At 46.8% G+C, this 25,344-nt stretch overlaps 1 protein-coding gene across 2 annotated transcripts in view; it reads right to left on the minus strand.

The window, feature by feature from the left end:
- C8A (complement C8 alpha chain) overlaps positions 1 to 25,344 on the minus strand; it is a 348,185-nt gene that overhangs the window by 279,537 nt on the left and 43,304 nt on the right. The gene's annotated exons all lie outside the window — the stretch shown is intronic.

Below are 25,344 nucleotides of genomic sequence, written 5' to 3' on the forward strand. Positions count from 1 at the left end.
CATTTCATCTCTTGGATTCATTTGCCACCACTCTCTGGTCCACATGTTCCCTTCACTTTTCTGGGCCTTACAATTTACCAATGGGGCATGGTTGGTAGCTTTAGCTGAGCAAGATCCCACAATGTTAAACATCTTTAATGTAAGGTCTCACTGAACCATATTTCAGCAAAGAGAAAAGCTCTGAGGGTAGATAACTTGTTCTTTTTTTACTACTGAGGGAGCACCCTCACTGGGCAAACACCAGCACTGTGACGCAGTTCTAAATCAGTTGACAAAAAATTGTTAAGTCCCACATGCTGGAAACTTTGCTAGTGTTCACACATGAAGTGCTAGGCTTTTCTCTAGCCAAGGCTCCTGCAGAGTCTATTCCTCAGTGATCAGAAGGACTTTCTTTGAGTCAGAACTGTGTCATGTGGCTGAGCGCAGAGGAGGACAGAAAGAGCCCAGGAGCAGATCAATGCAGGGCACGCAGCCTCGGGTTCCCGGTAGCCGTCCCTGGCAGTCAGCGGGGGCAGCTGCGTTTGGACCTGCATTTGGAACCGTTTGGTGTTGTTGCTTGCCGTGTTCCACCCTTCATCAGAGCCAGAGCCTGAATGGCAGCTGAACTGCAGCCTGGCTAGTGGGGAAGAGAGATCAGTGGAGAAAGTGCTACAGGAGGAAAGCATCCTCAGCGGTTACACATTAATGGAGGCTGCAGGGCATGCATACAGCTCATGGATGTGACCAGGCCATGTCTGTTGCGGCTTGCAGCTTGTGACTGCCTGGGTGGCCTCTCATTTACCTTATCCATTTCAGCTCCAGCTGGTGAGAGTGACCTGCGCGAAACAAAGGCTCAGGCAGCTGAACCGAGCAGAGCTGCAGGAGTGGTGAGGCAGTTGCCTGACCACATATGTGGTTGCCTGATCTGGCTTGTTCTGGCAGTGAGTTGTCTTCCCTGGTAGGCTGTGCGTGAGCCCACTAGTCGTGGGCACCATCAAGGGTGAAGGCACTGGGAGTAGGAAAGCCTGCTGCTTCCTGCACATCTGGAGGAGCCAGAAAGTTCACACAACATGCTCTATACTTGGGGAGTCCTGCAGACCCAAAGCCCTGTCATGAGGTACTGTGGGAGGCACTGCCAGAGGTGAAGGTAGGAGGAGAAGTGAGAAAGGCCTGCCACTCCCTGAATTACTAGAAAACTACTAACACTGCCCAGGCACAGGCTCACGCCCATAGCTACTGTTATCATCTTGTGGAATCAGGACCCAGCATCCTCCAGATGCCAGGGGGGAAGCACCAGTAGAAAGGAGGAGGTGGTCTCTGCAGGAGTGGACATTTTTAACAATGATTTTTATTAATCAATAATTTACTGACCGTTGTTGAACTAATATGTGAAAAACAGGTGACTTTTGTAAATGGTCACCACCATTCATTTCTGTTCAAACTTCAGCTAAAATTGCAGTTATTTTTCATTGCTCAATGTTTATTTTAAAAGAGTGTGATTAAATAGTTTATATATGTGTAGACAGCTATCTCTGGCAGTCTTTGTGTTATGTCTTACAAGGTCAGATTTATTAGGTCATTGCTCGAGTTTGACTGTTCTATTGTTTAAAGTTGTCACTAAGGTGTGGTTTCTTCCTCGCGGATGGAAGTAGAAGTTACATAATAAGACGTTTCTTCCTGAGAAGTGAAGCTTTGATGAGATGGAACAATGGATCCACAGACAAGACGGAAGAGAAGAAGAAATTGTTATAATTTTGTTTAGTTAATGTCATCAGTGAACTTTTAGTTATCTACCAGTAGTTTTATTGGCAGAATCGTATAACACCCCATGTACTGACCAATTGCAAGCTTTTAAAAAAACAATATAATGATCTGTCACCTATTCTTTCTACTGCAATCTTCCCGTGTTCCTTTTCTGAGTACTTCTGTTGGAGTTTTGGATTGAGGTAATTTTTTGTGGAGGTTCACGCCATATTAGTGATGTGGGTTTAGCTGTCGATGTAGACTAGACCCTATGAAAACTTTCCTGATGGTGTCTCCTTGCTGAAGTAGACTGCATGTTGTTGTTCTATGGGTAATGAATGAAATTGTTATGTTTTATATGTCTCTTGTTTTACAGGTACCAGCTGCAAATTATAAATTAATTGATGCATAATGATAGTAATTTTTACTAAAACCCGAGTTAGTATGTTTTTCAAAATTTGTAGTTTCTAAATTATTTTCACATTTAACCCAACATGTTAATGCTAATTAGTGGTTAGTGAGGGAAAATTACATTACATGCTCATGATTTATATTGGCAATCTTTAATCTTTTGCTGACAATCTCTGATTCTTTGCTCCAATGTATATCATATTTCTGTTGCAAATATTGATGTTATTAATTAGCGTTATGATACTTGAGATAATTTTTTTACTCGCTTTGATTAAACTCAGATATATAAGACGTTCTAATCAGCAACTATTGATCCTATATGCTTATCATTTTTGTTTAAGAGTTATTTTCATTAGCGTTGTTAACATAGGGAAATACATTTATAATCATTCTTAATAAATTGGTGTGGTTATTGCGTAATGATCAGATTATTGATTACTGGACTGTTGGTGTTTATTAAAACATTCATCATTGACATCTCCTCAAGTCTATTGCGCTGATCCATTGGCCTATATTGTGAAATCCACTATTTAGTTTGAAGTCATAGCTAGGATTTCTTGGCGCTGCAGCACCTTTTAGGGTACACAACGGACTCCTGTGGCACCAAGATTAGTAGAGTTCAGACTGGGCTACCCCGTGATTATTAATCCTGTTTGTTGTTACTAATACCCCAACTATGGGCCTTTATCTAATTCTTCTCTGAACGGTTTTAGGAAACACACAGTAGGTGTAATTAACTAAGAAATAAAAATGGTTGAACGTCAGTTGTCTGCTAAACCTGGGACTGCGGACCAATTACAAAACTTGGCGGAGGACCTTCCAACAACTGGATCACTTTATTACTTTACCCTTATGTAATGGTTTCAACTTCTGTGCCTGCTGTACAATCCTAACACTTGACATGGGAACCCTTATGAACCGGGGCACTTCACAATAAAAAATTAACAGTATTACCATATAATTCACCCAATCATATTTTGGCACATGACTCTAATTTTCTCCCTAATATAGAGCTACCTGTGAAGCATTAAAGGCGTACAATTGCCCTGAGAACAAAAACTATAGCTTCATTGACCCACTCAATGCAACAGGCAGATACTTAATGACACGAGGACAACAATACACTGTATACCAAATTTATGGACAAATTCATGGACAGATTTGTGGTTACCTTAAAGTCACACTTGCTACTGAGTCAAAAAATGTTTGTGGGCTATTGAATGTAAATTTTCATCATTTAATGTACATATACCCTCGAGACACACTCAGGTGGCCATTCATCTGCTACCAGTGGCTCAAAGAGAGAGCCTGGTGATGCCAGAACCTCCAAACCTGTAGATAGAGCACACTTGGGTGTGAGGAATTAGGGACTCTGCACCCAGGCAAATCTTGCCACCCATCAACTTCCTTGAGACCAAACGGATGGGGCAATTAGCTTGGGAGCTGATAAATGTGGGGCCATCATATCTTCTGTCCATCTTGGTCTACTTTGCAACTCACCTGTACTTACACCTGGGAGGGCAGGTGGGCATGAAGGTGGCATCTGGGGCAATGACCCATGTAATCCCCATGTAATCTCGTACTTAATCTCCCACTAGTGGCCACCCTGTATGTGTTAGTAATGAAGAATCTTCCTCCTTTCTCCCCAAACACCACCAAGTTTTTCCATCCCCAATTCCATCTGGGAATCATTATGTGATCTTGTGCCACTGACCAAGCCAAACACGTATATGGAGCCCTATGTTAATGTCCCATAATGTCCGGTGGTATCTTCAGGAGGTGCCTCCTCTTCCTCTCTACTAGGTATATGTACACCACCGCTCAAACACTCTCGCATATCTTTGAAACATTTCATCTTTCCCCAATCAGATGCCAATACCCACAATAGAATTTAGTTTCAAAACCAGAGTCATAGTCACAATCCTTTGCTCTGTAATGACCATCAGTCACAGAGTGACCCCTGCTGTTGGTTTAAACCAATAGCAAAGTTGCAACACATATACTAGTGCAGCACACTGTGACATCATTCTGGCTCCTGGCAGCAGTTCTCCCTCCTTTACAACCTGCATGCACTGACTATCTTCAACCTAGCACACATATAACAAAATACAACAAAGTACAAAAACCTTTTGCCTGCTCTACTAAAGAATCTGCAGCTTCCAATCACACAATAATTTTCCCAAACATTTTGAATGAAACCTCAACCAGGGGGTATCATCCAAATCAGTACAGGTTCATTTGGCGCATTAAGCTCCCCTTATATCAATTGCCTCACAATCATACAAAGATAAAATTAACGGTGCTGTTGATGACATCTCACAACGAACACCACTACTTAACAGGCAACAACAATATGGTGTCTTCTACACCTTTTAATATATTGCAACATCTTAGCCCATGTAGGGCCCTATAACCTCTTCAACTCCTTTCACAAATCTCCACACACACAGCAAGCAAACATCTCCACAAGACACCATACAAACTCAAGACCACCGCAAATTGTGCATGAACTGCTGCAATTCGCAATACTATTAATACTCACACCTTCTTCACCAATACGACTCTCTTCTGAAACTCCACAACTTTGGGTGCTAACTAATCTAAAAGAGAGGATTCAAGCTCTCCTTAATTCAGATTCCTAACCATTATCACTCTGCTACCATCTGATCCGGCGTTGACTCCTCTGTAGCCTTCTGTGTTTAATTAAGCTTTTTAGGAGTCTTGAGGTGCAAGGTGAAACACATTTACTCAATTAAATAAGAGTGTAACCCATTTGATCACACATTAAATCGCGGAGACAAACCTAAAGTTAAAAAAGGTTTTATTACAGACTTAAGGCCAAACTTATATAAAAGAGTCTCAAAAACAGTCTTAAAACCTGATGTACAACAGTGTCTCAGACGGTTGTATGACGGAACCATGCATGCTGAAACCACGCATGCCTTAACAACGTGATCAGAATATGACTTTTGTTTCCATGCATGCCTTTATCACGCATGCTTTTACAAAGAATTTTCATTGTAAAAGAATGCCTAGTAAAGGCATGTGTGGAAACGGCATGCAAAATGGCATACATGGTTCTGTCATACCATGAGGCCCAAAACTACCCACACCCCTAATACCTAAGTTACCCTGACCACCCCACCCGCCCTAACATAAACTATCCCAACCCCACACCCTTGCCCCTATAAACTAAAGTACCCTGACCACCCCACCAGCCCTAAATCTAAAAGAAAACTATCCTTATCCCCACCCCCTTCCCATACATGTAAACTACCCCAACCCCTGAACCCACCCTGAGCCCTAAAAAAAGGAAACTACACTGACCCCCACCCCTAAAAACTAAACTACCACAACATCCCCACCCTCCCTGAGCCCTAAAACCTTCCCCCTAAAACGTAAACAACCCAAAACCACCCACCCACCATAAGCTCTTAAAACAAAACTAAACTGACCCCCCCGCCCCACCCCTAAAAACTAAGGCCCTCATTACGAGTCTGGCAGTTACATGACCACCAGACTCGCGGTGGCGGTCCCACCCCCAGAGTTGCCACAGTCAGACCACCGAAATCGCCAGGCTGCCGCAAGCTGGCCGCCCAACGGTCCCAGTGGTTTTACATCCTCCAGGGCAGTGCTGCTTGCAGCAACACCCTGAGGATTAGGAGTCCCCATCTGCCAGCCTTTCCATGGTGGTTCACACTGCCATGGAAAGGCTAGCGGAATGGGGGACTTGGCATGGGCAGTGCAGAGGCCCCCATGCACAGCCCCATCGCGCATTTCACTGCCCGAATTACGGACAGTGGAATACACGACGGGTGCTGCTGCAACCACTGCACCGCAACATTGGCGCCTACTCCATTAGGAGCCGGCACCAATGTTAAGGCCCAGTTCCCCACAGGGCCAACAGGCGAAACACTGTTTCCACCCATCGGCCCTGCGGTGAAGTCCTATTAGGGCTGGCGGGGTTCAGGCCGCACAGGTGGTCTGCGGGCGGGAAGAGTTCGCCAAACTCTTCATGAGGGCCTAAATTACCCTGATCCTCCCACCCACCCTGAGCCAAAAAAAAACAAATACCCCGATCCCGCACCCCTATAAACTAAAGCTAAAGTATCCTGCCACCACCCATCCACCCTAAGCCCTAAATCCACCCCCACCGCTAAAGACTAGCCACCAACCCTACTCCAACCCCATATACCTCACCACGTCCTCTCTCGATCCTTCCTCCTCTTCTCTCTTCCCTCCTTTCCATCAACCTTCCCCCACCACTTTTAAAATAAACTACCCATCCCCAACCCTAAATAAAAAATATACCCACCCGCTTCCACCCCTAAAATAAATAGCCAAACCCCCATCCTAAGCCCTTAAAAAATACCCAAACCCCTCCACCCCAACCCCCCCAAAAAAACCTCCTTCAGCCCCCCACCCACCCCAATCCCTTAATCTACCCGTTACCCCGCCCCACTTACCTCACTGCGTCAATCCTGCCCTTAAAAAAAAATAGCCCAACCCCCACCCTAAGCCCTTAAAAAATACCCAAATCCCCCACCCCCGCGCTTAAAAAAAATAGCCCACCCTGCGCCCCCACTTACCCAAACCCTAAATCCACCTCCACCCCAGCCCCACTTACCTCACAGCATCACTCCCGCCCCTAAAAAATGTTTTTGCCCAACACCTCACCCTAAGCACTCAAAAGAAATACTCAAACCCTCCACCCCACCCTTTAAAAAATAAATAGCCCAGCCTCCCACCCACCCCAATCCCTTACTCCTCCACCCACCCCAGCCCCACTTACCTGACCGCGACCTCCGTGTCCTCTCCCGAACAAAGCATAGCTTTTTCTGTGCCTTAACAATGTATATGCGCAGTTCAGCGCAAGCGTGGTTAAGGCACAGAAACAGCCATGCATTATTTAGGCAAGTGTGGTTATGCTTGCATGGGAAATGTCTGCATTGTTTACAATGCGTGGTTGAGGACGTTTCCCATCTCAGACACTGTTTGCAAATCACAAATGGGTTGCAAGGGACCTGCTTCATTAATATTCATGAGGCAGATTGCAATTTGGGACCCATTTGGGAATGCTCGAACTCACAGGGATGGTGGCTTGCTGGGGTCGGCTGACCACCATATCTGCAACTGGCTTTTTAAATGCAGCAGTTTGTTTTTTTAATGCAGTCCGTTTTCCTTAAAGGAAAATAGGCTGCATTACAAAAAAAATGAAAAGTTCCCTTTTTGTTTTTTCAGAGTAGGCAAAGGTCAGTGGGACCACTTCCTGCTCTAAAATAATATTAGCACCCCCATTCACAAAGGGAAAGGGGCCCCTTGCGGACCCCTTCCTATTTGCGAATGACTTACCACCAATTTGAAATTGGTGGTAACTGCGATTGTTTTCCAACTGCATTCCCGGTCGCAAAACAATCATACATCCCCCTTCGAGTTGCAATTAGAAAGGGAAGCCATTGGCACGCCCCTTCATACCTATTTTGCAACTCAGTAATAGGTTACCGAATCACAAAATAGGATTTTGTAAATAGGAAAAATCTTTTTGAGACTGAAAAAAAGCTATATACATGTGGCTCTAAAGTCTCTAAGGGCCCGCTCTAGTGAAAGGGTAAAAGGAATCTTAGGGGGTGATTCTAAGCTTGGCGGGCGGCGGGAGCCGCCCGCCAAGCGGGAACCGCCAGAAGACCGTACCGCGGTCAAAAGACCGCAGCGGTCATTCTGGGTTTCCCGCTGGGCTGGCGGGCGACCGCCAAAAGGCCGCCCGCCAGCCCAGCGGGAAACACCCTTCCACGAGGAAGCCGGCTCCGAATGGAGCCGGCGGAGTGGAAGGGGTGCGACGGGTGCAGTAGCACCCGTCGCAAATTTCAGTGTCTGCTAAGCAGACACTGAAATTCTAAGTGGGGCCCTCTTACGGGGGCCCCTGCAGTGCCCATGCCATTCGCATGGGCACTGCAGGGGCCCCCAGGGGCCCCACGACACCCCATACCGCCATCCTGTTCCTGGCGGCCGAAACCGCCAGGAACAGGATGGCGGTATGGGGGTCGGAATCCCCATGGCGGCGCAGCAAGCTGCGCCGCCATGGAGGATTCCCCTGGGCAGCGGAAAGCCGGCGGTGCACCGCCGACTTTCCGTTTCTGGCCGCGGCTGTACCGCCGCGGTCAGAATGCCCAAAGGAGCACCGCCAGCCTGGGTCGTAATCAGGCCCTTAATCTCCAACTAACTGAACAACACTTAAATCCCTCACAGAACCTTTGAGTGGATGACATCACAGCTAGTAACTTTCTATTGATAAGGCACAGTTATAAATCACAACCCTCATTAGCCTTTCATCCTTTCAGACCACATCTGAATGACCTTGGATCACTTCTGTACTCAGGAATCTAGAGGGGAGTTCTTCTTCAGGGTTCCTCATTTATCCTTTCCTCCTTGGCAACCCATCTTCCCATACCACCTAATCTAAAACTAAGCCTATCATTAACTGGAGACTGGTACTGATGCACCTGCACATTAGAGAAATATGCAACAAGAACAAGCTACACCTTGAAGGTTAAACACAGTAAACATTTCAGGCCTTAAATCTGGGCAACTTAACATAGGAGTTAATGAACATTTGAATATATTACTGTCTCATAGCACAATAAATGAAGAATGGTTATGAAAATACATCATTCTGAAAACATCAAAACACTCACACACTTGAATAACATTCCATAAATGTGATTTGCATTTGACATTTCTTTCCTACAAGTGCACTTTGAAGTCATTTATTTTCAGTGCACCACGTTTACATGAATGCAATTTACACGCGATAGGTGCATAGATGATTAATTTCTCCTTCTCTTTCTGAAAAGCTTAATGGCACAGCCAAGTTATGCTCTTTCACTCCCAATCACTTGGCTCCATTAACAGACAGCTAAAAGTTTCCCAGGAACTCCACAGGCCCAAAACTGGTAGGGGATTTTTCAGGTCGTTTTGATCCTCCTTTTTTAGATCCTGTTAATCAGCACTCTAGCAGCTAGTTTTGGACAAAACTCAAATGCAACAGTAAATATCCCCAATCATGATTATATTCACAGGCTCCAAATTGATAATCTTATACAGATGTTTTCTTGGAATGCTGCTGGATTTATGAGTAACCATCTTCTCCTGATTGACGCAATTTATCAACATCTGCACAAAGAATTTACATACAGGAAACGTGAGCCCAGGATGATATTCATCTCGAGGGATTTTCCTCAATTGTTTCTGCGGAACAACTTCAAGTTCTGGATGCAAAAGGGGGTCTAGGTATTTCACTTTCAATATTACCTGTAGTGGATATTAACATGACATATACAGGTTCTCCTTACTACCAATTTGTCTTCCTGTCTGTGAGGAAATATTTGTTTATTGTTCATTTTCATAATAACATCTTTGATTCCACACGAAGTGAGGTAGTCACCAAGTTAGAGAAAGACCTGGCTTCATTTATCCCCATAAAAGTGACCCATTACACACACCTTTGGGATGGAGATTGTAATACCCTTAAATGCCTCTTGCTGCCAAAGGAAGTGTGTGGTGTCGCTGACGCATTTGGGGTAGATCATTTACACTACCCCCACTACACATATGCTAATGCCTTGAATAGTATAAAAGTATCTATTGGGGAAGTTGTCCCTGAAACAAGATGTACTGGGGGTATAATCTCCACATGTACCTGAGCCTTCTCCTTTTTAACCGTTGATACTCACTTTGTGTGGCGCATCGATTGTATACATGTTTTTTAAGTCTCATTTCGTTTGTAATAGGTATTACCGAAGTAACGGTCTTTTTAATGACATTTAGGGCCATATTTATACTTTTTGACGCAAAACTGCGCTAACGCAGTTTTGCGTCAAAAAAATTAGCGCCATCTAACGCCATTTTGAAGCGCTGTGCGGGCGTCAAATTTATACTTTGACGTACGGCGGCGCAACCAACAGGTGGGAGTCATTATTTTGTGACGCACACAGCGGCGTTCCGTCGTAAACGAAACCAACGTAAAGGCGACGCACATCACTGTGGGTGGATTTACGACAGCGCAATCCGGAAAGCGCTGTTTTTTTTCACGCTATTGCGTTAAATTTTTGCGCGAAAACTGCCCTCTCAGCAGAGGAGAGCCAAAATGGATCCCAGATGCCACTACAGACCCCAAGAGGATGACAGCAGACCAGGAACCAGCCAGGAGGATCCATAGAGGAACCAGGACATGTTTAGAAAAAAAAGAAAGTGTCGCTTCAGTGAAGAGGAGCAGGAAATCCTGGTGAAAGAGGTGACGGAACACCAGCACCAACTTTTCATCTCCTCTAAATTGCCACTCAGTAGGAGAGAGGCCATATGGAAACAAATAGTGGACAAGATCAACAGTGTGGCTGAAGAACGCCGCACAGTCACTGAGTGTAAGAAACGCTGGCATGACTGCAAACGTAGGACAAAGGAAAAAATGGCCAGGAACAGGAAGGCAGCAATGCAGACTGGAGGGGGGAGTCCAGCACAACAGGAGGCCCTGGACCACATGGAGGAGATGGTCGCAGCCGTCATCCCGGAGGAGATCGTCACAGGGATTCAAGGACAGGACAGCGCAGACTACCACGACACAACGCACATGCAGGGTAAGTCGCATGGGGAATTAAAATGCAATAATGGGGACTGTAAGCAGGGGGGGGGGATACCTACTACACAATGCATGTAAGTCAGCACATATATGAAGTGGCATGGGTAAAGGGGCACGGCAGGGGGGCATGCCCAGCACAGACTGAATCTGGGGCACGACAAAATACAGCAACAACAACAGTCCCATGGGGACATCCTGTAATTACAACAATAGAGCCAAGGGAAAGCAGCGACAGGTGGGAAGGCCACTATGTCAAACTCACATCCAGGCACTTGTCTTGCAAAATCTCTCCTACATCAACTAGGTCCCTATCAGTAATCCAGTAGCCAAACCAACAACTGCAATGTAACTGCCACAACAGTTGACAATAACACCTCTCATCTCTGTGCAGCTATAGTACCAAATGTCAGGAACCTCCCCATGGAACATACATACCCAAATTAGGGGGTGAGGATGACATCCAGAACTATTCATAGAAATAAGACAAAGGCACCAGTACACTCAAATGCCGAATGTCCATACTTGACACATACATAAGCCAAAGTAAACAGCACTAGGAGCCACACAGCACTAACGACACACACATGCTGCATACGTCAGGGTCCCTCACGTGCCTGGCTAACAAGGCTACATCACTAATGTCATACTGCTCAGACAACACCTGAGGAGGGGACACAGGCAACTGGTCACTGAAACACACCTGCAAAGTCTGACAACCAAATAGGACCTTCATACGATAAACAGGCCAATCCAATTAAACACACATGACCCAACATCATCTTCAAACATCAACAATGTTTACATCCATACCACATCCTAACATTAACATGCATAGGTAATGCCACGTAACATGTACAGTTCATGCAATGTGAATAAAAAGTGTATGGGGCAGGTCCTGAGAGGCAAGTGTGCTGGCAGGGCAGTCACAACACCCACAGTCAGTCAAAGTGTATTGTGGCAAGTGTAACGTATACTTTGCGCATTAGCCTCAGGCTGTAGGCCTTTGTGCACTTTACCCTGAATGTACTTTTACTCATTTGCTCACATCTAAGAGCCTCAGAGCACTTTGCAATAAATGCTTCTCATTGCCCTTCCTATCAGTGAATATAGCAAATAGCCAGTCCTAGGGTGTTGTTAATTAGTCAAATCACACTGTTTTGCCTACTTCTGCACTGGAGTTTGCCAGAACATATACACTCTGTGCCCCAGTCAAGGATACAGTCTGGTACTTTGCTGATAGACGTGGTAGGGGTTAAGATTTGGCATTCCTGCGTAGGGAAACTTTGTCATCACGATGACATATGACTTATAAATTCACTTCCTTGTCCCAAGACACGCAAGAGGGAGTTTCCAAACAGAGAAACACAACTAGATGCTGTCTGCCTTGCTGCTGATGCACAACCTGATCACAGGCCATTCCTCTGATATGAGGGATGATGTCTCCCCAGTGATTCAGACAGGCAAGCTCCAAACTTAACATGCTGTGCTATACATAGAACAAGCAGAGGGAGAGTAGAAACTGTTAGGCACCATGATAGCTGTGTACTAATGTATTACTCTCCTGCGGACTGTTTCAATTCTAACAGTTTGTATTGTTTGGGTTATTGTGGCTCACACCTAAATATCTACAAGTCAGTTGTACAATGAAACCTCATATTAAACAAATACTGTCTTTGTCATTTGTGTATGGGAACATACCGGAAAAGAGAGAATTGTGTAGGAACTGAGTGACCACGACTTCCCTGAGAAGTTTCAAAGATGTCATGCGCTCGGATGTCTAAACATTCCTTTGCTGTGGGAGACCAGAGGCACTGCTAGTTAGTCTGAGCAAAAATAAATATCAGGGTGACAGAGTGTAGGAGGCTGGACTGGCTTGTAGTGAGTACCAAGGGGTACTTGCACCTTGCACCAGGCCCAGTTATCCCTTATTAGTGTATAGGGTGTCTAGCAGCTTAGGCTGATAGATAATGGTAGCTTAGCAGAGCAGCTTAGGCTGAACTAGGAGACGTGTGAAGCTACTACAGTACCACTTAGTGTCATATGCACAATATCATAAGAAAACACAATACACAGTTATACTAAAAATAAAGGTACTTTATTTTTATGACAATATGCCAAAGTATCTTAGAGTGTACCCTCAGTGAGAGGATAGGAAATATACACAAGATATATATACACAATAGCACAAATATGCAGTATAGTCTTAGAAAACAGTGCACACAATGTATAGTTACAATAGGATGCAATGGGGAAACATAGGGATAGGGGCAACACAAACCATATACTCCAAAAGTGGAATGCGAACCACGAATGGACCCCAAACCTATGTGACCTTGTAGAGGGTCGCTGGGACTATTAGAAAATAGTGAGAGTTAGCAAAATAACCCTCCCCAAGACCCTGAAAAGTGAGTGCAAAGTACACTAAAGTTCCCCTAAGAACAAAAGAGTAGTGTTAGAGGAATAATGCAGGAAAGACACAAACCAGCAATGCAACAACTGTGGATTTCCAATCTAGGGTACCTGTGGAACAAGGGGACCAAGTCCAAAAGTCATAAGCAAGTCGGAGATGGGCAGATGCCCAGGAAATGCCAGCTGCGGGTGCAAAGAAGCTTCGACTGGACAGAAGAAGCTGAGGTTTCTGCAGGAACGAAAAGGGCTAGAGACTTCCCCTTTGGTGGACGGATCCCTCTCGCCTTGGAGAGTCGTGCAGAAGTGTTTTCCAGCCGGAAGGACGCCAACAAGCCTTGCTACACGCAAATCGTGCGTTTGGCGTTTTTGGACGCTGCTGGGGCCCAGGAGAGACCAGGAGGTCGCAAATTGGACCTGCGGAGAGAGGGGATGTCGAGCAAGACAAAGAGCTCTCACTGAAGCAGGTAGCACCCAGAGAAGTGCCAGAAATAGGCACTACAAGGATGCGTGAAACGGTGCTCGCCGAAGTTGCACAAAGGAGTCCCACGTCGCCGGAGACCAACTTAGAAAGTCGTGCAATGCAGGTTAGAGTGCCGTGGACCCAGGCTTGGCTGTGCACGAAGGATTTCCGCCGGAAGTGCACAGGGGCCGGAGTAGCTGCAAAGTCGCGGTTCCCAGCAATGCAGCCCAGCGAGGTGAGGCAAGGACTTACCTCCACCAAACTTGGGCTGAAGAGTCACTGGACTGTGGGGGTCACTTGGACAGTGTCACTGGATTCGAGGGACCTCGCTCGTCGTGCTGAGAGGAGACCCAAGGGACCGGTAATGCAGCTTTTTGGTGCCTGCGGTTGCAGGGGGAAGATTCCGTCGACCCACTGGAGATTTCTTCGGAGCTTCTGGTGCAGAGAGGAGGCAGGCTACCCCCACAGCATGCACAAGCAGGAAAACAGTCGAGAAGGCGGCAGGATCAGCGTTACAGAGTTGCAGTAGTCGTCTTTGCTACTATGTTGCAGGTTTGCAGGCTTCCAGCGCGGTCAGCGGTCGTTTCCTTATCAGAAGGTGAAGAGGGAGATGCAGAGGAACTCGGATGAGCTCTTGCATTCGTTATCTAAAGTTTCCCCAGAGACAGAGACCCTAAATAGCCAGAAAAGAGGGTTTGGCTACCTAGGAGAGAGGAAAGGCTACTAACACCTGAAGGAGCCTATCAGCAGGAGTCTCTGACGTCACCTGGTGGCACTGGCCACTCAGAGCAGTCCAGTGTGCCAGCAGCACCTCTGTTTCCAAGATGGCAGAGGTCTGGAGCACACTGGAGGAGCTCTGGACACCTCCCAGGGGAGGTGCAGGTCAGGGGAGTGGTCACTCCCCTTTCCTTTGTCCAGTTTCGCGCCAGAGCAGGGGCTAAGGGGTCCCTGAACCGGTGTAGACTGGCTTATGCAGAATTGGGCACATCTGTGCCCAACAAAGCATTTCCAGAGGCTGGGGGAGGCTACTCCTCCCCTGCCTTCACACCATTTTCCAAAGGGAGAGGGTGTCACACCCTCTCTCAGAGGAAGTTCTTTGTTCTGCCATCCTGGGCCAGGCCTGGCTGGACCCCAGGAGGGCAGCTGCCTGTCTGAGGGGTTGGCAGCAGCAGCAGCTGCAGTGAAACCCCAGGAAGGGCAGTCTGGCAGTACCAGGGTCTGTGCTACAGACCACTGGGATCATGGAATTGTCCCAACAATGCCAGGATGGCATAGAGGGGGCAATTCCATGATCATAGACATGTTACATGGCCATATTCGGAGTTACCATGGTGAAGCTACATATAGGTAGTGACCTATATGTAGTGCACGCGTGTAATGGTGTCCCCGCACTCACAAAGTTCAGTGAATTGGCTCTGAACAATGTGGGGGCACCTTGGCTAGTGCCAGGGTGCCCTCACACTAAGTAACTTTGCACCTAACCGTTACCAGGTAAAGGTTAGACATATAGGTGACTTATAAGTTACTTAAGTGCAGTGTAAAATGGCTGTGAAATAACGTGGACGTTATTTCACTCAGGCTGCAGTGGCAGGCCTGTGTAAGAATTGTCAGAGCTCCCTATGGGTGGCAAAAGAAATGCTGCAGCCCATAGGGATCTCCTGGAACCCCAATACCCTGGGTACCTCAGTACCATATACTAGGGAATTATAAGGGTGTTCCAGTAAGCCAATGTAAATTGGTAAAAATGGTCACTAGCCTGTCAGTGACAATTTGGAAAGAAATGAGAGAGCATAACCACTGAGGTTCTGATTAGCAGAGCCTCAGTGAGACAGTTAGTCACTACACAGGTAACACATTCAGGCACACTTATGAGCACTGGGGCCCTGGGTTACCAGGGTCCCAGTGACACATACAACTAAAACAACATATATACAGTGAAAAATGGGGGTAACATGCCAGGCAAGATGGTACTTTCCTACACAACCCCCCCCCCAAACGAAGGACAATAAGACTAGCCATGACCTGATGAGTCTTCATTGTCTAAGTGGAAATATCTGGAGAGTCCATCTGCATTGGAGTGGCTACTCCCAGGTCTATGTTCCACTGTATAGTCCATTCCCTGTAGGGATATGGACCACCTCAACAATTTAGGATTTTCACCTTTCATTTGTTTTAGCCAAAGTAGAGGTTTGTGTCTGTCTGAACAATGAAGTGAGTGCCAAACAGGTATGGCCTCAACTTCTTCAGAGCCCAGACCACAGCAAAGGCCTCCCTCTCAATGGCAGACCAACGCTTTTCTCTAGGGGTCAACCTCCTACTAATAAAAGCAACAGGTTGATCCTGGCCCTCAGAATTAAGTTGTGATAGGACTGCCCCTACTCCTAATTCAGATGCATCAGTTTGGACATAGAATTTTTTAGAGTAACAAGGGCTTTTCAGGACAGGTGCAGAGCACATGGCCTGCTTCAGCTCCTCAAAAGCTTTCTGACAGCTTGCTGTCCATAATACCTTTTTAGGCATTTTCTTGGATGTGAGGTCATTAAGAGGGGCTGCAATGGAGCCATAGTTCTTAATGAACCTCCTGTAATACCCAGTGAGGCCTAGGAAGGCTCTCACCTGAGTCTGAGTGGTAGGGGGAACCCAATCAATAATAGTTTGGATTTTCCCCTGAAGTGGTGCAATCTGTTCCCCACCAACAAGGTGTCCCAGATAAACCACCTTACCCTGCCCTATCTGGCACTTTGAAGCCTTGATAGTGAGGCCTGCCTTTTGCAGGGCCTCCAAAACTTTCCAAAGGTGGACCAGGTGATCATCCCAGCTGGAGCTAAAGACAGCTATATCATCCAAATATGCTGCACTAAAAGCTTCCAGCCCTTGCAGGACTGTGTTCACCAACCTCTGAAAAGTGGCAGGTGCATTTTTCAAACCAAAAGGCATTACAGTAAACTGGTAATGTCCTCCAATGGTAGAAAATGCAGTCTTAGGTTTAGCATCTTCTGACAATTTGATCTGCCAATACCCTGCAGTCAAATCAAAAGTGCTTAGATACTTGGCAGATGGCAGTGTATCTATAAGCTCATCTGCCCTGGGTATAGGGTGAGCATCAGTTTTGGTTACCAAGTTGAGACCTCTATAGTCTACACAAAACCTCATTTCCTTCTTTCCATCTTTAGAATTGGGTTTTGGTACCAGTACCACACGAGAAGCCCATGGACTGTCAGAGTGTTCAACCACTCCTAGTTCCAACATTTTCTGAACTTCTTGCTTTATGCAGTCCCTGACATGGTCAGGCTGCCTATAGATCTTACTTTTGACAGGTAAACTGTCTCCAGTATCTATAGTGTGCTCACACCAAGAAGTGGTGCCTGGCACAGTAGAGAAGAGTTCTGAAAATTGTCCTAGGAGATTTATGCAATTATCTTTCTGCTCAGCAGTAAGACAATCAGCCAAAACTACACCTTCCACAAGAGCATCTTGTTCTGTGGAAGAGAAGAGATCAGGTAGAGGATCACTGTCTTCTTCCTGTCCCTCATCTGTTGCCATGAGCAGGGTGAGATCAGCCCTGTCATAGTAGGGTTTCAGGCGGTTGACATGGAGCACCCTAAGGGGACTCCTGGCAGTGCCTAAGTCAACCAAGTAGGTGACTTCACCCTTCTTTTCAACAATTGTGTGGGGTCCACTCCATTTATCTTGGAGTGCTCTTGGGGCCACAGGCTCCAAGACCCACACTTTCTGCCCTGGTTGGTACTGAACCAAAACAGCCTTCTGATCATGCCATTGCTTCTGGAGCTCTTGGCTGGCCTGAAGGTTTTTACTGGCCTTTTTCATGTACTCAGCCATCCTTGATCTGAGGCCAAGTACATAATCCACAATATCCTGCTTAGGAGCTTTTAAAGGTTGTTCCCAACCCTCCTTTACAAGTGTGAGTGGACCCCTAACAGGGTGTCCAAAAAGAAGTTCAAAGGGGCTGAAGCCCACTCCTTTCTGGGGTACCTCCCTGTAGGCAAAAAGGAGGCATGGTAGAAGGATATCCCATCTCCTGCGGAGTTTTTCAGGGAGTCCCATAATCATGCCTTTGAGAGTTTTATTAAATCTCTCCACCAGTCCATTTGTTTGTGGATGATAGGGTGTTGTGAACTTGTAAGTTACACCACACTCCTTCCACATGGCCTTTAAGTATGCAGACATGAAATTGCTTCCTCTGTCTGATACTACTTCCTTTGGGAAGCCCACCCTGGAAAATATTCCCAGGAGGGCCTTTGCCACTGCAGGAGCTGTAGTGGTCCTTAAAGGAATAGCTTCAGGATATCTTGTGGCATGGTCCACTACCACTAAGATAAACCTATTGCCTGAAGCAGTAGGAGGGTCAAGGGGGCCAACTATGTCAACCCCTACCCTTTCAAAGGGAACCCCAACCACAGGCAGTGGGATAAGGGGTGCCTTTGGAGTGCCACCTGTTTTGCCACTGGCTTGACAGGTTTCACAGGACTTACAAAATTCCTTTGTGTCCTCAGACATCCTAGGCCAATGAAACAATGGTACCAATCTGTCCCAAGTTTTCATTTGACCCAGGTGCCCAGCTAAGGGAATGTCATGTGCCAGTGTTAGGAGGAACTTTCTGTACTCCTGAGGAATCACTAATCTCCTGGCAGCTCCAGGTTTAGGATCCCTATGCTCAGTGTACAAGAGGTTGTCCTCCCAGTAAACTCTGTGAGAGTCACTGACATCCCCATTAGCCTGTTTGACAGCTTGCTGTCTGAGACCCTCTAATGTGGGACAGGTTTGCTGTGCCACACTCAGCTCCTCCCTGGCAGGCCCCCCTTCACCAATAAGCTCAGCAGTGTCTGCTTCCAGCTCCTCTGGTGTAGGTTCTGCACAGGGAGGGAATTCTTCTTCCTCAGAAGTAGAATCCACTGTAGAGGGAGGGATAGTAGGAAGTGGTTTGCTTCTACTAGCCCTAGCTTTAGGGAGTACTTGGTCCATTGTTCCAGGATCCAAGCTTCCCTGTCCTTTTTGCTTTTTGGCCTGAGCCCTTGTCAAAGCAAAAATATGCCCTGGGATGCCCAGCATTGCTGCATGGGCCTCCAACTCCACATCTGACCAAGCTGATGTCTCCAAATCATTCCCTAATAGACAGTCTACAGGTAAATCTGAAGCTACCACAACTTTCTTTGGACCAGTTACCCCCCCCCAGTTGAGATTTACAACAGCTATGGGGTGGCTTTGTGTTATGTTGTGAGCATCGGTTACTTGGTACTGGTGTCCAAGTATGTGTTGTTCAGGGTGCACCAGTTTCTCAATCACCATTGTGACACTGGCACCTGTGTCCCTGTAGGCCTGGACCTCAACACCATTTATTAGGGTTAGTTGCTTGTACTTCTCCAAGTTATGGGGGCAAGCAACTAAAGTGGCTAAATCAATAGCCCCTTCAGAGACTAAAGTAGCCTCTGTGGTCTCCCTAATCAGACCAACCCCAACTAAATTACCAAAAGTGAGCCCAGCTACTCCCTTGGATTGGCTATTAGTAGGTTTGCTCCCACCACCACTGCTATTAGTAGGGACACTAGGTGTAGCAGTAGGGGTTGTAGTGGTAGGAGCTGTGGTGCCTTTCTTTGGACAACTGGGATCTGTTGTCCAATGGCCTTTTATTTTACATAAATAGCACCATGGTTTCTTTTCCTTGTTCTGATTAAAGGAGGATTTGGGCCCACCACCCCCACCAGAGTGTTTTTGTGGGCCTGATGAAGACTCATTTTTAGATTTGTCCCCACCCTTGTCTGAAGACTTACCATCCTTCTTTTTGTTGCCATCTTTGTCACCCCCTGTATGAACTTTTCTGTTCACTCTTGTTCTGACCCATTTGTCTGCCTTCTTTCCCAATTCTTGGGGAGAGGTCAGATCAGAGTCCACCAAGTACTGGTGCAACAAATCAGACACACAATTATTAAGAATATGCTCTCTCAGGATTAAGTTATACAGGCTGTCATAATCAGTAACTTTACTGCCATGTAACCACCCCTCCAAGGCCTTCACTGCCTGGTCAATGAAATCAACCCAGTCTTGTGAAGACTCCTTTTTGGTCTCTCTGAACTTTATCCTGTACTGTTCAGTGGTTAAGCCATAACCATCCAGGAGTGCATTCTTAAGAACTTGGAAATTATTGGCATCATTTTCTTTCACTGTAAGGAGCCTATCCCTACCTTTTCCACTAAATGATAGCCATAGGATAGCAGCCCACTGCTTTTGAGGGACATCCTGTACAGCACAGGCCCTCTCAAGTGCAGCAAACCACTTGTTAATGTCATCCCCCTCCTTATAAGGGGGAACTATCTTGTGCAGATTCCTGGAATCATGCTCTTTTGCAGGATGACTATGGGGAATACTGCTGCTGCCACCATGGGTATCTAAACCCAACTTCTGTCTTTCCCTCTCTATTTCTAAAGACTGTCTATCCAAATCCAGCTGTTGCTTCTTGAGCTTCAGTCTGGTTTGTTCCACTCTCAATCTATTGAGCTCCCTTTCTAACAATCTGTCATCAGGGTGGGTGGGAGGGACATTTCTAGATACAGAGGTATGATGGGAATGAACAGAAGGAGACCTGTCCCTTACAGAGGGCACCCTAACAGCTTGGCAACCAGCATAATGTGAGAGCACACCATCAGTATGGTGTGATTCAACCTCTGTACCAACTATGCTAGACTGTCTAGTAATGGGCAGGCTGAGAAGTTTCTTTCCTGAACCTTTTCCTGGGGGAGTCCCTGGATCAGATTGAGAACCATTAGCTACTTTTTCTACAGATTGGGCACTTATGGCCTTATCCTGTACTCTAAGCATATTAATTAACAGTTCTAAGGAAGGATTCTTCCCTACACTCAAACCTCTCTCTATGCAGAGACTCCTTGCTCCTTTCCAGCTAAGGTGATCATATGCAAGTTTGGACAGTTCAACATTTTTTCCTGTGCCAGACATTTTTTAGAGAGAGTTAAAGTGATAGACAAAGAGAAAAAAAGTTTTCAGAACTTTTTGGAAAGACAGAAAAAAACTTTTTAAACTTTTAAGAACTTTTTGAAAGTTTAGAAGTACTTTTCAGCACTTAGAAAAGAGTGAAAAGAGGAAATGCAAAACTTTTTGGATATGTGTATATACACTGACCTTGTTTTGTATATTTTTCTCTTATGAAAAGTACAATGACAAGAGTGGTAAGTAGTCTCAAGCACTTATCCCACCACTGCACAACCAATGTAGGAGGCTGGACTGGCTTGTAGTGAGTACCAAGGGGTACTTGCACCTTGCACCAGGCCCAGTTATCCCTTATTAGTGTATAGGGTGTCTAGCAGCTTAGGCTGATAGATAATGGTAGCTTAGCAGAGCAGCTTAGGCTGAACTAGGAGACGTGTGAAGCTACTACAGTACCACTTAGTGTCATATGCACAATATCATAAGAAAACACAATACACAGTTATACTAAAAATAAAGGTACTTTATTTTTATGACAATATGCCAAAGTATCTTAGAGTGTACCCTCAGTGAGAGGATAGGAAATATACACAAGATATATATACACAATAGCAAAAATATGCAGTATAGTCTTAGAAAACAGTGCACACAATGTATAGTTACAATAGGATGCAATGGGGAAACATAGGGATAGGGGCAACACAAACCATATACTCCAAAAGTGGAATGCGAACCACGAATGGACCCCAAACCTATGTGACCTTGTAGAGGGTCGCTGGGACTATTAGAAAATAGTGAGAGTTAGCAAAATAACCCTCCCCAAGATCCTGAAAAGTGAGTGCAAAGTACACTAAAGTTCCCCTAAGAACAAAAGAGTAGTGTTAGAGGAATAATGCAGGAAAGACACAAACCAGCAATGCAACAACTGTGGATTTCCAATCTAGGGTACCTGTGGAACAAGGGGACCAAGTCCAAAAGTCACAAGCAAGTCGGAGATGGGCAGATGCCCAGGAAATGCCAGCTGCGGGTGCAAAGAAGCTTCGACTGGACAGAAGAAGCTGAGGTTTCTGCAGGAACGAAAAGGGCTAGAGACTTTCCCTTTGGTGGACGGATCCCTCTCGCCTTGGAGAGTCGTGCAGAAGTGTTTTCCCGCCGGAAGGATGCCAACAAGCCTTGCTACACGCAAATCGTGCGTTTGGCGTTTTTGGACGCTGCTGGGGCCCAGGAGGGACCAGGAGGTCGCAAATTGGACCTGCAGAGAGAGGGAACGTCGAGCAAGACAAAGAGCTCTCACTGAAGCAGGTAGCACCCGGAGAAGTGCCAGAAACAGGCACTACGAGGATGCGTGAAACGGTGCTCGCCGAAGTTGCACAAAGGAGTCCCACATCGCCGGAGACCAACTTAGAAAGTCGTGCAATGCAGGTTAGAGTGCCGTGGACCCAGGCTTGGCTGTGCATGAAGGATTTCCGCCGGAAGTGCACAGGGGCCGGAGTAGCTGCAAAGTCGCGGTTCCCAGCAATGCAGCCCAACGAGGTGAGGCAAGGACTTACCTCCACCAAACTTGGGCTGAAGAGTCACTGGACTGTGGGGGTCACTTGGACAGCGTCGCTGGATTCGAGGGACCTCGCTCGTCGTGCTGAGAGGAGACCCAAGGGACGGGTAATGCAGCTTTTTGGTGCCTGCGGTTGCAGGGGGAAGATTCCGTCGACCCACGGGAGATTTCTTCGGAGCTTCTGGTGCAGAGAGGAGGCAGGCTACCCCCAAAGCATGCACAAGCAGGAAAACAGTCGAGAAGGCGGCAGGATCAGCGTTACAGAGTTGCAGTAGTCATCTTTGCTACTATGTTGCAGGTTTGCAGGCTTCCAGCGTGGTCAGCGGTCGTTTCCTTATCAGAAGGTGAAGAGGGAGATGCAGAGGAACTTGCATTCGTTATCTAAAGTTTCCCCAGAGACAGAGACCCTAAATAGCCAGAAAAGAGGGTTTGGCTACCTAGGAGAGAGGAAAGGCTACTAACACCTGAAGGAGCCTATCAGCAGGAGTCTCTGACGTCACCTGGTGGCACTGGCCACTCAGAGCAGTCCAGTGTGCCAGCAGCACCTCTGTTTCCAAGATGGCAGAGGTCTGGAGCACACTGGAGGAGCTCTGGACAACTCCCAGGGGAGGTGCAGGTCAGGGGAGTGGTCACTCCCCTTTCCTTTGTCCAGTTTCGCGCCAGAGCAGGGGCTAAGGGGTCCCTGAACCGGTGTAGACTGGCTTATGCAGAATTGGGCACATCTGTGCCCAACAAAGCATTTCCAGAGGCTGGGGGAGGCTACTCCTCCCCTGCCTTCACACCATTTTCCAAAGGAAGAGGCTGTCACACCCTCTCTCAGAGGAAGTTCTTTGTTCTGCCATCCTGGGCCAGGCCTGGCTGGACCCCAGGAGGGCAGCTGCCTGTCTGAGGGGTTGGCAGCAGCAGCAGCTGCAGTGAAACCCCAGGAAGGGCAGTCTGGCAGTACCAGGGTCTGTGCTACAGACCACTGGGATCATGGAATTGTCCCAACAATGCCAGGATGGCATAGAGGGGGCAATTCCATGATCATAGACATGTTACATGGCCATATTCGGAGTTACCATGGTGAAGCTACATATAGGTAGTGACCTATATGTAGTGCACGCGTGTAATGGTGTCCCTGCACTCACAAAGTTCAGTGAATTGGCTCTGAACAAAGTGGGGGCACCTTGGCTAGTGCCAGGGTGCCCTCACACTAAGTAACTTTGCACCTAACCTTTACCAGGTAAAGGTTAGACATATAGGTGACTTATAAGTTACTTAAGTGCAGTGTAAAATGGCTGTGAAATAACGTGGACGTTATTTCACTCAGGCTGCAGTGGCAGGCCTGTGTAAGAATTGTCAGAGCTCCCTATGGGTGGCAAAAGAAATGCTGCAGCCCATAGGGATCTCCTGGAACCCCAATACCCTGGGTACCTCAGTACCATATACTAGGGAATTATAAGGGTGTTCCAGTAAGCCAATGTAAATTGGTAAAAATGGTCACTAGCCTGTCAGTGACAATTTGGAAAGAAATGAGAGAGCATAACCACTGAGGTTCTGATTAGCAGAGCCTCAGTGAGACAGTTAGTCACTACACAGGTAACACATTCAGGCACACTTATGAGCACTGGGGCCCTGGGTTACCAGGGTCCCAGTGACACATACAACTAAAACAACATATATACAGTGAAAAATGGGGGTAACATGCCAGGCAAGATGGTACTTTCCTACACAGAGTTATTTACAAGTGGGTCAGACTTAGTCCCCCACACCATTAGCTATCCTGCTGCCTAGAAAGCCAGTAATCACATGTAGGATAATGAGAGCCCACCCAACAAACTGTCCCTCCATAACAATAGTTAAACACCGAGGGAGGAGTAGGACAAAAACACGCCTATCCCTAAATAATTACAAAGCAACACCTAGAGGCGATCTGGCAGACATGTCTGATAACTCCATATCATACATGTGACACACAGGTGGGCCATAGGCCTACAACAATGCCCTATGATGGAATCAGATACCAAGACAAACACAGAGCACAAAGTTAAGGCATCCAAAGGCTTGTATCTTAGTGCAAAATTTTCACAACACAGACACACTAATTGTACCCTGTTTCATTGCAGGGGAACACGGATCTCCTGCCGATATGCCTGTGCCTGAGTTCCCTGATGACATGGATGACGAGCCCATAAACATCCCACAGGAGACCATTCAAATGGTCCTTGAAAGCCTCCAAACCCCACCTTCAGTCACAAGGAGGAGCACAGAAGAAGCAGCCACCACAGGAGAACCACCCGCCACCCCAATTGTAAGACCTGCCAGCTCCAACACAGCTGAGGACTCTGACGACACTGGCACCAGCTTCGAAAGAACCGTCGTTGGGATCCAGCGGGAGCTGGCCAAGGAGGTGTGGGTGGGGATGCAAACTATGGCAGCCAGCCTTGAGGGGGTGCGTTCGTGCATGATGTCTACTGCTGATCAGGCAGCTGCTATGCAAGCCCGAACATCACTCTTGCAGGAACTTTTAAAAACACAGAAGGAAATCTGCACAGCTGTCATCCAGTTGACACAACAACTCCAACTGCAAGCCAGTCAACGTGTGCACGAATGCAACATAGAACCCCTCAGGGCCGACCTGGCTGCCATTCTGAAAAACCAGCAGGCCCTCCTTGCTGCAGTACTGCCCTTCATAACTCCAAAGGGAGCAGCCCCCGGGATGTCTGCCTCCATGTCTTCTAACACTGAGGTGTGTGTTGCCCCTTCACAACCAACAACAACAAGGACACACCAGGCAACACACACATCAGAAGAAGAAGACATGGAACAGATAACATTCACACGCAAGAGTACCCGGAAGCACTAGTCCCTGCACCATGGCCTACTTTGACCAAGGTCCTACGTTGTGTCAAATGCCAGTCTACCTACAACTACACTCAATGACTGTTCGGCAATCCACTGTATGACTTGTCCCCATTGCCAGTGAATGTCTCTCTCCCACTATTTGGCAATTCCTGTCCCTCTGCACTGTCTGTGACATCACCCCAGCATGTCAGGAGCATCATCCACACCCCTTCTGTAGGATCACCATGTAAGAATGCACCAGAACGGACTCAGCAAACATGGTGAATGGACATTTTGCACTACACCACCTATAAATAAATAGCACTTGCACACCTATTGTGTCTCTGTGTCATTTCACACTTCAACTGTGCAGTA

This window comes from Pleurodeles waltl, chromosome 4_2 (genome assembly GCF_031143425.1).
Source record: "Pleurodeles waltl isolate 20211129_DDA chromosome 4_2, aPleWal1.hap1.20221129, whole genome shotgun sequence".
In the NCBI taxonomy this organism is placed as follows: Eukaryota; Metazoa; Chordata; class Amphibia; order Caudata; family Salamandridae; genus Pleurodeles; species Pleurodeles waltl.